This window comes from Perognathus longimembris, chromosome 1 (genome assembly GCF_023159225.1).
Source record: "Perognathus longimembris pacificus isolate PPM17 chromosome 1, ASM2315922v1, whole genome shotgun sequence".
Lineage (NCBI taxonomy): Eukaryota > Metazoa > Chordata > Mammalia > Rodentia > Heteromyidae > Perognathus > Perognathus longimembris.
The window spans coordinates 95,733,472-95,749,338 of NC_063161.1; the positions used below are offsets into that span (position 1 = coordinate 95,733,472).

Genomic DNA, 15,867 nt, shown 5'->3' on the forward strand with positions numbered 1-15,867 from the left:
GTATAATATTAGCCAGTAGATTTGAAGAGTCATAACACTGAAAGAATGGAGAGAACGAACAATGACTAGGTCTGCTTTGATATTCCTGTGCTTTTCTTATTAAATATGTTTACTTTTAGCAGATCAGACCTAATAAGACTGTCTAGTCACTGATTTTCTGAGTTTGCTTTATGTTATTTGAATACAGTTAAAAAGCAAGTTCTGAAGGCTTAGTAATGTTGTGTGTTGCTCTCATGTCTGATAATTCATGCTATCAATACAATTGGCTTGTTGAGGGCTAGAAAAATAAAACAAATACCTATGTGAGTAGGGGCAACAGAACCCTGCTTCAAAGCTAAAATTTTGAATGGCTAAAACAATATAAAAAGATGGTTCTGTTCGATGACAGTGTTTATGCCTGTAATTCTAGACTTGGGAGGCTGAGCTCTGAAAATTGTGGTTTAAAGCCAGCCCAGGCAGAAAAATCTGTGAGACTCTTTATCTCTCGCCAGCAAAATGCCAGCAAAATGGCTTAAGTGGTAGAGTACTAGCCTTGAGTGAAAAAGCTAAAGGAAAGCGCCCTGACCCCAAGTTCAAGCCCCAGTACTGGCACATTAAAAAAAAAAAAAAGTTTAACCTTTTTAGTGTTCAGAGGTAATACAATTTAAGAAATGAACTGCAACTCAAAAGTATAGTGGGTATGTAAAGAATATAAAACTATGAAATACATTGTTGACTGGAAACAAAGTTATTGCTAACACTTTAATATCAAACCCATAAACTTGGTAGGTAAGAGCTCTGCCTCTGAGCTACATTCTCAACCCTAAAATTCTTTAAATATGAGTTCCTAATTATATTCATGCATGTGAAATTCTTCCTCATTTGGACAAACATACAGAGATAGTCATTGTTGTATGTATATTGGTGGAAAATTGAAAAGGTAAATGAATCAGTGTGGAACTCCATAAATATGTAAGTATACTCAAATATTGGAATACTATGGTTAAAATAAATGAATTATATTTATGGCATCAAAAGAGATAATTTATGAAACATAATGTTGAACATACATGTTATAAATGAATAGATAACATGATGATAACATGACATTTACAGATGCATATTTATTGTTGAGGATATGATCTAATTGCCGATTTTCCACAAGATTTTCTTTCTACTCTTGTTAAATTTGGCAGTTCCCATTTCATATTTAGATCTCAATGTTAAGGCTAAACTCTCTCGTAGAAACCATCTCATCTGATTTCCTCCTTTACTTTTTTTAAAATGGACTTTAAACATTAGAACAGGTTTAGATGTGTAGGAAAAATTGGGAAAACACTACAGAGGGTTCCCATAAACCCAGACCTAATTTTTCCTATTAACATTGTACTCTGCTATGGTACATTTGTAATTGTTAGTGAACTAAATCTGGTATAATAAACTAAGGAGGCTGTCGAGGATTACCAAATTTGTTAGTCATCACTCCTTGGGATGCTTTAAGATGTAGCTTGAAGTTCTCAAATTTTGTTTTTAGATGACTTGGTTAGTTTTGAAGATACTGGGTAGGTATTTTGTAGAATATCAGAATCTTCCTCCCCCCCATCACATTCAGATTGTGTTTGGACAGGGATAACTATAAAAATAATATTCTCATCACATTGTATCAAAGGTATATAGTATTAATATGACATGTTATAATGATCAGAGTGATAACCTTGATCACTTAGTCGGGGAAACCTTGGTAGTTTTTTCAGCTGCCAAGTTGCTCTTTTGGCTACCCACCACTCCTCCATGGTGTATTTGCTGGAAGGAAACCATTACATTCAACTCATGCCAATCTTATTAAGAGGAGCCGTTAGGGTTAGGGGTGCAGCTCAAGTGGCAGAGAGGCCCCAAGTTCAAACCCCAGTACCACCAAGAAAGACGACATTCTATGACTGAAGAATAAGCAAGAGGTCAAACATAACACTTCAGAAAAAGATGCTTTTGTGTTGGGGAGGGGAAAGTGGAGGGAAAGGGAAGAGGATAGAGAGGGGTATGAGTGATAAGAAGAGAGAAAGAGAGAAAGAAAGAGAGAGAGAGAGGGAGAGAGAGAGATTGTAGTGATGGGTCTTAGGTCACAGATTTAATCATACCTAATTCAGAGCATAGTTTAAGCCACAGAGAAGTTAACTTTGGATTTAAATTATTTAATGATACATTAACATTAAGATTGATCAGTGTGATTTGATTATTTTTATTTCACTTGAATTTTACATTTAATTTGCATGTTAAGACAGTGGAGTTGGCACACCTCAAATTTACTTTCCCTTTTCAACAACTCTTCTATTGTTAAACCCTGAATCTAGAATGATTAGATGCCATATTTTGTATATTAACACAGATCACCCACATATCCACAGAGCTGAAAGGGCAGTGTGTACATACTGGAAACGGGGAAGGAGCTGGTATTAATGAAGGACCAGAAAGCTGTACTGAGAAACTGTCCATATACAATGTGTGCAGGAAATTCCAAGAGTCCTTAGTCTTTGGAACATGGTTCAAAAGAGGACAAGAAGAGGTGCTGGTGGCTCACTCCTGTAATCCTAGCTACTTAGGCTGTGACATGAGGATCACAGTTCAAAGCCAGCCCAGGCAGGAAAGTCTGTGAGAATCTTATCTCCAATTAACCACTAGAAAACCTAAAGTGGTGCTGTGGCTCAAGTGGTAGAGTGTTAGCCTTGAGCTGAAGAGCTCAGAGAGCACTCAGGCCCAGAGTTCAAACCCATGACCACCAAGAAAAAAAAAAGGACAAGATGCCTGTATGTCCAAGTGTGTGTTTGTCTTCTGAATTCCTTGACTCTTGGGAGAACTTGTATACTACATAGAAGGCTTTTTGGGTTTGCTCCTCCAAGTGAGAAGATGAAGGAGGAGGAAAAAGGTGAAAAGGAGGAGGAGAGGAAGAATTACTATTGAAATTCTGGGTCACAAGTAGAGACTTAAGGTGCTCAAGTCTGAGAGTAGTACTCTATATAGTCATTGGGGACATGGGAGCTTTTCCTTACTAGAAAGCAAAAGTGATTTCAGAGTGAAGTGATGAAGCAAAAGAAGCAATAATGACAAAAAAATAAAGCAGTCAAATAAATATCACAGTTTTAGAAAGTGATTTAAGCACAATATACTGAAGAAAAGGGTTTGTATTTAAAAAAGAAGCTAGAAATAAAATATACTACAGTAATGTGGAAGTCATAAGGCAGAGGAAGTTTGGGGAGGTTTTGTGTTTTGCTTGTCCTGGGCCTTGAACTCAGAGCCTCAGAGCCACATCCAGCTTTTTCTGAGTAGTTTATTGGAAATAAGAGTCTCAGGGACATTTTCTGGCTGGGCTGGCTTTAAACCACAATCCTCAGATCTCAGCCTCCCTAGTAGCTAGAATTACAGATGTGAGCCACTGGCATCTTAGAGAAATTTACAGTATGCTGAAGTTCTTAGGTCAATCTATCAATAGGAGGTAGCATTAGAGATAAAGAGAAAAACCCTTTTCAGAAACTGCTAAATCAGGCCATGTAGCTCCCTCTCCCATGGGAACTATGGCCCCACTAATAAACCTCCTTATGAACCTTCTTCTCCTGTCTGTGGTTATCTCCACATGGTCCTCTGGGATGGCCAAGACCTATGTTTTCATTGGTGCTGAACCTGGGATAGGCTCCTCGGTGGATTTACTCCCCCATTTCTTGGGGGGTCCAAGCTGTCCCCGGGACCTATTCTACTGTCCTAAGCCCACCCAGACAACCACCGAGGTAACTTCTCCTGACCAAGAACTCTACTTTCATCCACCACGACAATCTACAAATTTGCCCTCGCACCCAGGGCAAGTGTGAGGTGCCAGACTTTGAAGTCAGGCCCCACCACATGAACCCCATTTTAGAATCGAACCCTGAGCCAATCAGATTTGTACCTGTGTTCTAATCTTGCTTGCACAGCTGATTGTTGTAACCTTGTTCTTTGCCTTTATAAGCCCTGTGTAATCACAGCTCGGGGCTTCCTCCTAACCTCTGCTGTGTCGGTGGGTAGGACGAAGCCCGAGTTGGCAGCTCGTTAAATAAAGCCTTGCCTTGCTTTTGCATTTCGGAGTGTCTGAATCTCGGTGGTCTTCTTGGGGGTGGTCTTGCGACTTGGCACAACAAGTGATCATCTAACTGAGGGTGTGGGTCCGATTTTCCAATTTACCGTAGGGCCACAGGGCCGTGGCTGCAGGGCCACACTACAGAAAAATCTTGGCTCCAAGTTCCGAGCCCCACTCCAGGTGACCGTAGCATAGGGCCACAGGGTCATGGCTGCAAGGCCACACTCTGCGCTCGGTCCGGGACACAGCAACTGGGGTGACAGCCTCATTGCTGATTGTCTCCTACATTTCATCTGACCAGAGTAATACCAGGAATGCTTGGTATTTAACTCCTCAGCTCCACTAATCACTTACCATGGGAGGGGCACAATCATCTACCACAACAGATTTGAAACTCCAACCAGGGTGAGTGACCATTAGCAGGGAGCTTGGATTTTCCATAAGGACACTGGGCCACCATAAATCTTGGCTCCAAGTTCTGAGCCCCACTCCCAGGGAAGGCCACTGGGCTGCCGACCTTAAGCCACTGGGCTAGGTCAAGGGAATCAGCAATTGTGGGTGTTTCGAGTTAACTGATCTCTAGTTCAGCTCCGCTGGTCACTCATCACGTGGGGGACAGTCCAAAACGCTTCAGGAAAGCTGCTCAAGTTTGAGCCCAATCTTACACATTTGGAATATTTTTCTTCTATGAGCGCTCGGGAAGATGGAGTTCTCTCTCTCTAAACTCTGCCTGCCTGCCTGTGATAGGATGGGCTAGTACCAGCTTCCAAAGGTACCAATATTTGTTTAACATCTGCTTTGAAAGACACAAAGAAAGGTTTTTTGTTCTTGTTATTGATGTTTGTTAAGTTTGGAGATTCAGTTCAGTTCTGCTTGTTGTTGGCTAAATCCTGTTTTCTCTAGCATTGACCACGTGGTGGACAATATAATTGGTTTTAGCAAGCGCCATCTTGGTTCCATCAAGGTTCCAAAAACCCCAGGTAATGGGCGTGCCGAATTCCTTGAATTCCTTGAGGCAGGGCAGGGATGTGGAGACTCAAGCTCCCTGCAACCCTGCCCCCCCACCCTGAACTCTGTAACTGTGGCCTTGCAATTCAAATGCTGGAAGGTGAAGGTATCTTGCTGTGAGCCTGCTAAGGCTCTGACCAGCTCTGTCGCCATTACGCCTTGCCACATGTCTGTGTTCTGTTCATGTCCTGTCTCCCATCTCCTGGACCTTCTCTGGTCATAGCATCCCACTTCGGCTTCCCATTGGAGCTGAACTGGTTTCTCAAAATGTGGCTTCTCCAGTTCCTCACCGGATAATCTGTGAAAATTTTTGTTTGCTGGAAAAGTTTTTTGTTTCTTAACTGACCACATTGTTCTAAAATATGAGCAAAATATCATTTTGCCACTGGAATTCCAGAAAACTTACATGGCCAATTAAAAAAACAAATTCTAAGCACGCCCCAAAGCTTGTGCATAACTGTCTGTCTGTCTGTTGGTAAAACATGTAAAAAAATGGCATCATGATTTCAAATTTACTTGATTTTTGACTACTATTTTAACTTACTTTAAGTCTCATGTTAAACTGATCTTTGCAGCCTGTGGATAGAGTCAACAGCCTGGAGGCAATCCTGACTCTTATCACCAGACTCCAAGCCAAAAGAAAAAACCCAGGTTTTAAACCCAAACTGATCATGTTTGGGTGCAAGCAAATGTGTCTAAGAAAAACTCCAAAAGGTTCTAATATGCTGCATGTGGTATAAGTACAATGATGTATCAAGGGACCAGAGTCATTTTGGAATGAGTGTGCAAATGTGGCTGCTAACCTAGATTTTCCTAACCCAGGATTAATATTTGCTTTATAGGATGCAGGTCGACACGTGTGCTAGCTGCGTGGATTGTGGCAGCCCGTGGCTACAGGAAGCTGCCTCCACAGTCTGCTCCCAAACTGCCTGGTTTCACTACTAGTGATTCCTTTTTCTCTCTCTCTTGCAAAACTGCTCAGGGAATCTAGGAGTCACTGGTGATCTTCCTGTAAAGATTTTGACAGGCCCAGAGTGTTCCTGCCCTGGCTCTATCCCCCCACCCCCCACCCCCCGCCCCAAGATTAGAGTTGGGCTTATAGCAGGCCTATCATGACAGAGTTGCACCCAAGACTTACTCCAAGGTTAAAACATCCAAGTTGTGTTTGGTGGCCACAGGGTTGCCTTGGGGTAGCATTGGTGTATTCCCCCTCTATGTCTCAGAAACTGTCATGGCTGCTGCAGAGAGCAGACTTGGTTGGCCTTTGGTCTGTGTGGATTTTGTGACTAGGAAGATGGTTAAAGGCCCAAGCCTTCTAAAATCTGTTTAAAGTTGTCACCCTGCTTAAACCAGTAGGGTTCCAGCCTACAAAAGCCAGAGTAAGCAACCAGGGAATACTGGGAGGTTTCAAATGTCTTTATCCAGTCTGTGTAGAAATTTTCAGGCAACCCAGAAGGAGGTGTGACAGTCTATCCAGGGGACTCTGAGAGATGCCACTACAGCCTTGCCCAGATCCAATCCATCTCTCCTGCCTGCCTCCATCACACATGACTAATGAAGCCTGCTGATTTGGGATGGAAGACACAGCCACTTTGGATCCACTGAAGCTGAGACTTTTACATTGTCCTGACCCTTTGCCATCTTGATTGTTACTCACTTGGGTTCTCTTCCACCTGCCAGTAAGGTTAAATGATATGATATGATATGATTTAATGGCACATGGATCTCATTCAGTCTGCTGTTCTCCAAGTGTTACAGCAGAACTCTGGCAAGTACTTGGTCAATTCTCAACAAGTTACAGGTAAGCTCTACTCCTATTATTCTCCTGTTGCTCTAGTTGGAAATAAAAAGGGCTTTTATGGCTAAGATTCCTTGGCTTACAGTTCGAATCCAGCCCAGGCAGAGAAAAAAAAAATCCCTCTAAAACTCCATCTTCCAACTAACTAGCAGCCAGACTGGAAGCTTGGGTCAAGAGAACCAGCCAAATGCTGAAAGCAACACCATGGCTCAAATGGTAGACCGCTAGCCTTGAGCAGAAGTGCTCAGGACAGTGTCCAGGCCTTGAGTTCAAACCCCCGTGAATGTCAACTGGGACAAGCTATCCAAGTAATGAGCACTTAGATCTTCAGGACAAGATCAATCCTGACAATGAGGAACCATGGAAAGGACTAAGAGGAGATGAAGTCTCATCTTAAATGGAGTCAACTTAAACTTGCCCTTTCAAAATTAATCAGAGCTGGGAGATCAAGAGGAATAGTTGTTTACCCACCTAATGTCCATTCCTGTCCATTTTCCATCTGGACAGAAACTTGCATTAATGCCTTTGTTACTTGCTATATATATATATATATATATATATATATATATATATATATATATGCCTCTGACTGGTTACTCCCAACCAGTCCACTATCCCTAAACACTTCCTTCCTGCCCCCAGTCCAGTTATTCCTCCTTCCTTGTAATGGGCCACAATTGGGTTTATGTTCCAAATAGAACTTTTCTGGCTTATGCCCAGGGTGTGTTCTCCCATGCTGTTAATGTTAACTGGTCCTGTGAACTTGACAGCCTTTTGCCTGACCTTTTCAAAAGTCTCTTTTAACAAGATAACATTCGTCACCCAGGGTTCCCCCTGGGAACTTGCAGTTCAAGGCCATCCTCTTACTACACTGCTCTGCCCAGTGCAGATCTGGACCCTGAAGACCCCAACCCCAGTGACTCCTTGATGTGCCCAAGCTGCAGGAGGTAGCCAGAGGAGGCCATGACACCCATTGGCCCTGATAAGCATTCTCGTGGAAATGATGAGGACTTTTACCAACCAAACTGTCAAACAAATACTTCTTGGACGGTACCAGGCCAAATGACGAATCAGGGACCCCTGACTACTTTGCCCCTTTACAGCAGGAAGTAGCTCCAGAAGAAATAACCTCCGCCCATACTCCCAGCCTGGTACACCTCCTCTGTTATTAATAAACAACACACGAGAGAATGTAAGTATTTCCCTAGCCTCAGGTCCTCAGCTCCTCCCACTAGCCCCCAGATCCACCCATACCTAATGAGCCACTCCTACTCACTACCTAACTACTTCCCCTTTACCCCCAGACAGAAAAGCTGCCACCTGGATAAGGTGCAGATGCCACATAGCTCCCTCTCCTGTGGGAACTATGGCCCCATTAATAAACCTCCTTATGAACCTTCAGAAAAAAAAAAAAAAAAGAAAGAAACTGCTAAATCAGGAAGGCCAAATTAAGGAACCAGTTACTTGATGAATCATGAAAGTAGAAAATAGTCCTGTCTTGTTCTCCCATTCAGAATCTGTGGTACAGGCATCAATTTGCTTTGCAATGTGGGCCAACTAGTTCCCCCATATTCAGTAAATTTTCAGTTCTCCAAAACTGCCACAAGTTCGTTCTTTTTCTATAGGCCTTCCTGTATGCTTTCCTTCCCAAGGTTCCTCCCCCCTTCAGAACCATATTTTCTCCTGTGCCATGGGCTCCAGTGGCACCTTGTGATTCTTCTATTACATTCCTTCTGCTCCCACTAACCACACACTTGTCAGGCTTTTATGCAGCCTGATGGCTTTTTACTTTTTCTACCATGGGGCTTGAACTCAGGACCTGAGGCACTGTCCCCTGAGCCTCTTTGTGTGCTCCAGGCTAGTGCTCTAACACTTGAACCCACAGTGTTACTTCCAGCCTTTTCTGCATAATTTATTGGAGATAAGAGTATCTTTTCTTCCTGGGCTGTCTTCACACTATGATTCTCAGACCTCAGCCTCCCGAGTAGCTAGGATTATAGGTGTGAGCCCTCTCTCTCTCTCTCCCCCTCCCTCCCTCCCTCCCTCTCCCTTCCTCCCTTCCTCACTTCCTCCCTTCTTCTTTCTCTCCTTCTCTGTCTCCCTCTGTCTCCCTCTCCCCCCTCTTTCTCTCTCTTCTCTCTTTAAAATCTGTGAAGGAATGAGTTATGTAAAAATGTGTTTAGTTTCTACATAATGAAAAGGCTTTAAGAAGTGACTTTTAAGGGAAGACTTTGGAGAATGAGGAAGGGCAAAGGTAGGTTTTGTTTTTATCTAGGCAGAACAGGAGGAATACAGGATCAAAAATTCACCATGTGAGGGCACAGTGTGACAGGGCATTGGAATTATCAAGTTTTGTGTAGTGTATATGGCAACAAAGAAGGAGGAAATGAAGGTGAAAAAGAGATTGGGGATCACTAATGAGGTTTAGAACAATAAACTTTATAGGCAATGGGTATCCATCAGAGATATATTAGAGTAAACTAGAGCACTCACAGGCCAATTTAAGATTGTTCTTCTTGATACCACACATAGTGGTGACATATTTACAAAATTTAGGCAGCAAATCTAAGACATTTTTCTCCCTTCACTATTATGGAAGCATGAGTCTTGGGTCTTTGAGAGCACGTACTGGGCATAGAAAGGGTTTCAGTTGTGCATCAACCAAATAAAACACAAACCTTTAATATTTTAAGACTGAACTATGGTGCTTAGTATGTCAGCAGAATAGTGACTGTTCTGACTAATATGGCTGTTTTCAAAATCTGGTCTGTAACTAATTAGACATCAAGGCCAGAAAGAAAAAATAAGAAAAAAAGAATTGGCAGCAGAGAAAGTGAATGGGTTGTGAATGTAAAGACACAAAAGAGTGTATTGGTTTTTCAAATTCTCTGCTTCGGGTGCCTGGCACATTTTCTGGAATAAAAGAAAAATACAGGGGAGAACGAGAACCTTTGTTCTCATGATTCCCTTGGGATGTGTTCAGTGTCCTCCCAAATGCATACCCTAGTCTTCTGGTACCTTTGAATATGATCTTATATGGAGATTGTCTTTGTAGAAATATTTAGAATCTTGGGTGAGTTTTTCCTGAATTTATAGAGTAGGCCTTACTTTCAATGGCAGCTGTCATGCTGTGAAACAAAGGAATTTATTTTTATTGTCAAGGTGATATGCAAAGAGGTTACAGTTTCATATGTAAAGTAGTGAGTACATTTCTTGTCAAACTTGTTACCTCTTCTCTCATTTTTCTCCCACCTTACTGCCTCCCCAATTCCCTCCCCCACCCCCCGGCCCCCTGAGTGGCACAGTTGGTTTACAGCATATTGTCTTGTAAGTATTACTGTTGAATTGGTTCACTTTTCACCATTTGTCTCACCAATTTGCTGTTCCCCTTCCCTTCCCTGATTCAGACAAATGTATATACAACAGCCAGGGTACTAAAATCAGGTACAATGACAACAGGGTAAAGAAATAGGGAAGAAAAACAAAAGAAAAAGGCATAATTTCACATAGTATGATGAGAATAACAATGGTAAATCACTTATTTCCATAACTTGGAGTTCATTTTGCTTAGCATCCTCTTATGTGATCCTATGTGCATAGCTATTGAGCCACTGTGATCATCTACTATGACTATCCTAGACATATACTAATTATTGCTGATGAGGGAAACCATAGAGTCTATGTTTCTTTGGGTCTGGTTCACTTCACTTAGTATGATTTGAAGAAAGGAATTTGACACAAATGCAGGAAGTACATATGGGGATGGATGTAGATTCTAGAGTTTGATAACCACAAGTCAAAAAAATCACAAACATCACCAGCAGCCATCAAAAACCATAAAAGGGCTAGGCATGATTCAGGCAGTAAAGCACCTGCTTAGTGAGTATAAGCCTCTGATTTAAAACTTCATGCTAAAATGAATAGCCAGGCATTGGTGTGACTGAGTGCCAGTGGCCCACACTTGTAATCCTAGTTACTCAGAAGGTTGAGATCTGAGGCAAGAAAGTCCATGAGAATTTTACCTCCAATTAACCACACCCAAACTGGAAGTAGAGCTGTGGCTCAAAGTGGTACAATACTAGCCTTGAGCACAAAGGTTCAGGGACAGTGCCCAGGCCCTGAGTTCAAGCCCCATGACCAACCAAAAACAAAAATGAGGCAAGGTGATTACTACAGTGATATAACAGTCGTTTCCATAACATGGAGTTCATTTCACTTAGCATCATCTTATGTGTTCATAGGGGCATAGCTATTAGCCTCTTGTGATCCTCTGCTGTGACTAGCCTAAACCTGTGCTAATTATTCCCTATGAGGGAGACCATAGAGTCCATGTTTCTTTGGGTCTGGCTCACTTCACTTAGTATAATCACTTTCAACGTGCCATGTGAAACTGTAGCTTCTTTTGTTGATGATCCTCTTATATCCCCTTCCTGTGGTTGTACCTGCACTATCACTGTATCTCATCTGAGTACACTGGATACTGTATATACTGGTATTAGAACTAGGGAAGTGGAAGGGAATATCAAAATTGAGAGACAAAGGATAAAAAGACAAACAACTCCACAAGCAATACTTGCAAAACCATTTGGTGTAAACCAACTGAACAACTCATGGGAGAAGAGGGAAAGGAGGAGGGGGGAGGCGGGAATGAGGGAGGAGGTAACAAACAGTACAAGAAATGTACCCAAGGCCTAACGTATGAAACTGTAACCTCTCTGTACATCACTTTGACAATAAATAAGAAAAAAATAAATTTAAAAAAATGAGGCAAGGAATGGATTCTGCTCCAGAGACCGCAGAGGAAAGTAACTTCTTTTTGCAGTACCTTATTTATGAAATTTTGGCCTCTAGGACAGTGGAAGAATAATTCTGCTATTCCAAACATTAGCCTTAGTAATTTTTTAAATGGTAGCCCTAGGAAGCTAATAACAGGCATTATCAGGTAGAAGCAGAATTAGAGTAACATTTTAATTTCCAGTTGTATCCTTTCTCTTCACCTTATTCTTCACCTTCTTCACAAAATCAGATTTTATATTATGGAATTGGGGAATTCCTTCAGTAGCTAATACTCTTTGGGGCCATATTTAAGGACAGCCTATAGGAAAAAATGTTTTCCCACTCCTCCCATCCTTTCATCAGGTAAGCAAGCATGATGGATGATCCTGATCCTGCTTCCTAGAAGCTTCTAGGCTCTAGGCTTAAGGCAGCACAGGATTACCTGTGTTGCTGGCTGGACACATAGATTTTTCCTTTTTAAAAGTGAATTAACTTTATTATTATTGTAGAGGTGATGTACAGAGGGGTCACAATTACCTGAGTCAGGTAATGAGTACATTTCCTTTCACAGAGTGTCTTCTGTTCTCTCACTCTCTCCTAGTCCCTGTCTCTATCTCCACCCATGAGTTGTGTAGTTCACTTTCATCATTGTCCAGTAAGCTCCACTGCTGCACTTCTTCACCTTTTCTCACTTTCCCCATCATGCTCCCGAAGATACACACCATACACAAAGAAGACATAATCACCAAAAAATAAAAACAAAAAACAATAAAAATAAAAAAATGTAGTCTTTTGTTTCCATATCTTGGTTTATTTCAAGAAGTATAATTTTAGTTAGATCACGTATGTCTGTGTATATGGGAATGTGTATGCAGATAGATGTATGTGTTTGTGTGTAAAATCATAGGTGGCCATATTTGCATTGCAGTCCCAAATGAAATAAAAGAAAATGGATTCAGGTTGAAGAGTCACTGGTGGGTTCAACTTAACGGGATGAGCAGGAAGTGGAGGTTGCTAGAGATGGAGAATTTCAGAGAGGGACCCTTTATAAGATTGTAATTGGTGATGGAGACAGCTGAGTGATGATCTCCATGGGACAGCTAAGGGGGGGCTCTGCCAGAGGAGAGATTTTAGAAGTTGGGGAAGGAATAGGAGAGAAATGAAACAGACATTTATTGATCTTTCACATATACCATATATTCCTGTTCTGGGTTTCAAATGATTGCATAAGGGGTCACAATCTATCATGCCCATTGCTTCTTGATCAGAGTCACCCCTTTTGTCCTTCTCCTCCACATCATCTGCCACTTACTCTCCACACTCATTTTTTCCACTTCCTTTATCACCTACATACTTTGAATATTCTATCTGTATTTGTCTCCTGGTCCCTTTACATTCATCCATCCCTCTCCTATTACCTTTCCCTTTCCCTTTCAACCTCTTTTTTCCCCAGCTTTTTGATATTCATTTTGTTAAACTGTTGATTGTCAAGTTTACTCCCTGGAACTTCACTTCTGCATATATTCTACTTTAATCAACTTGATTGTGTATACATGCTTGTGGCCCTGGAAGTGTTTACATGGGAGGTTGTATTTTGAATCTAAGATTCACATTTGAGAGAAAAATGTGCCCTTTGTATTTCTGGACTTGGAATTCCTTCCCTCACTAGGATGTTTTACAGATCCAGCAGCAAATTCTCTTTCATGAGATGGTGTTTACAAAATACATACAAAAGACATTGATGAAGATTAACGGTCTTAGGTAATGAAAGTACCTGAACTTTCTGGTATTGGTGAAGACATTTTTTAGAGGCACTATGGCTAAATTGGGGAACTAGGCTGGGTAAGATTGGACATGAAGCAGAGATAGGTAGCAGTCTTGAAACTCAGGGTTAGAAGGGACTGGGAATGGTAAAGAGGATAAATTTCTCTGTGGGAATCAGAAGCACAGCTTTACATATTATCCCCAAAGATAGGTGGCACACCCAAAGATTCCATTAGTTATACTAGCCATTGTTTTACATACTACTAAGGAAGAAAGAAATTTACATACTACTATGGAAGAAAGAGAAGAACAAAACATCTAAAATCTCATATCACCTATGTCGACCACACCATCCTCTTAATCTGTTTTAAAATGTTTCATTAGCAATTCCAAGGTGCTGGCAAATTTTCCCACCTTCAGTTGACCCTTTGGCTTATATTATACACTGAATACAAAAATATGACCCCATCAATTTATGAACATCTTAGCCCTTATAAAGCACTTGGTGGGGCTTGGAATATGGCCGAGTGGTAGAGTGCTTGCCTTGCATAAATGAAGCCCTGGGTTCATAAAACAGCCAGAAGTGGTGTTGTGGCTCAAGTGGTAGAGTGCTAGCCTCAAGCAGAAAGAAGCCAGGGACAGTGCTCAGGCCCTGAGTTCAAGCCCCAGGACTCAACAACAACAACCACCACCACAACAAAAAAGCACTTGGCTATTCCTTTCTGTGAAAACATGGAAATGTAGCCATTCCTTTATTTCTACACTGAATTTTTTTTAAAGACTTGGTACCAATGTACTGTTTTATTATTTATTTTTTACAGGCTTGATTCACTTCATTGTTTTTGTATAAAAACCCTATATTGTAGCCACAGTTGGAGCCTGGGTCCTCTGCATGGAGACTCTGGTGTGGGTTTTTACAAGATGGTCAGTGAATTCCTGATTGGAGATTTGGTGAACATGGTCTCTTTCCAGAGATCAGGGGTCAGGTAACTGTGGGTCTTGGAGATGGCATCAAAAGTGGCCTTGGCAAAGTTGCCCAAAGTAGCAGTACAGCCCCTGGCTGAGTTGTAGCAGTCATCAATACCAGCCACCATCAACCGCTTCTTGGGGGCAGGAGCTGAAACAATCCCAGTGCCCCTGGGTGCGGGGATGAGGCACACCAGCACAGATCCACAGCCGCCTGTCACCTTGCATGGGACAGTGTGAGGCTTGCCAATCTTGTTCCCCCAGTAGCCTCTCCGCACAGGGACGATGGAGAGCTTCGCCAGGATGATGGCTCCTCGGATGGCAGTGGCAACCTCCTTGGAGCACTTAACATCCAAACCCACATGGCCATTGTAGTCGCCAATGGCTACAAATGCCTTGAACCTGGTGCGTTGGCCAGCTTGGGTCTGCTTTTGCACGGGCATGATCTTCAACACCTTCTCCTTGAGTGATGCCCCAGGAAAAAGTCAATAATCTCAGACTCCTTGATGGGCAGGGAGAAAAGATAGATTTCCTCCAAAGACTTGATCTTCATGTCCTTAACCAGGCAGCCTAGTTTGGTGACAGGGATCCATTCCATGTCTTCGGCCTTGCCTCCTGGAGCCCAATGGCCACGACCCTGGGCCTCTACCACGGATGCGACCTTGACCCGAAGGCTACTAATGAAGCCTCCTCGAAAGCCACCACGGCCTCCCAAGCCTGGGTCCCCGGGGCCTAGGGGCCCTCCCGCTGCACTGGTGTCATCCACCATTTGGTGTTTTCCCGAAAAGAAGTGTACTGTTTTATTAATCACACATTTATACCCCTCTTCTGTGTGTCTTGGGCTTTCTACATTTAGCCTTTTGATTGAATGTCATATCATACTGGAATATTTTTAAAGCCATTTAAACAGCAAGTGGAACTTGACGCTGTTGATGTGGGATGCAAGAGCATAAAGGCCCTGAATTCAAGAAACACACACACACACACACACACACACACACACACACACACAACACACACACACACACACAATATCTAAATGCCAGTCAGACATTCTGACTACTGTATGCTACCTATTCTCAAGCATAAACTCTCCTATTTTTGCATTCTGCCTTCAGTCAGCCACACCAATTTCGAGTTACTTTGCTTTAATTGTTTCTAATCCCTGTTTGGGCCAAGGTTAGTTTGTTCTGTGGAAATACCCAGAGCCTGATTTCTCACTCGGAAGAGCTCTGGAGTGAGTTAAATCTACAGATGTCTGTGAGTGGTGACAATCCTGTTGGCCCATGAAAGCAAATTCTTGGGATTCTACTTCAGCTAGATGCAGTAAAGCCAGTCCTCAAATCCTACCACAAAAGTTATTCCCTCTTAGAAGCCCTTATGAGACCCAAATTTTGTTTGTGCAATCTGAGAAATTTGTTTTTTTCTGTTTTCATTTGATCTGGCTGGGGCAAGAAAGTAGAAGACAGCTGAT

At 42.2% G+C, this 15,867-nt stretch overlaps 1 pseudogene; it reads right to left on the minus strand.

Annotated features, from left to right (window-relative positions):
• Window positions 1-14,282: 14,282 nt before the first annotated feature.
• On the minus strand, window positions 14,283-15,162 carry LOC125352294 (annotated as a pseudogene).
• Window positions 15,163-15,867: the final 705 nt, after the last annotated feature.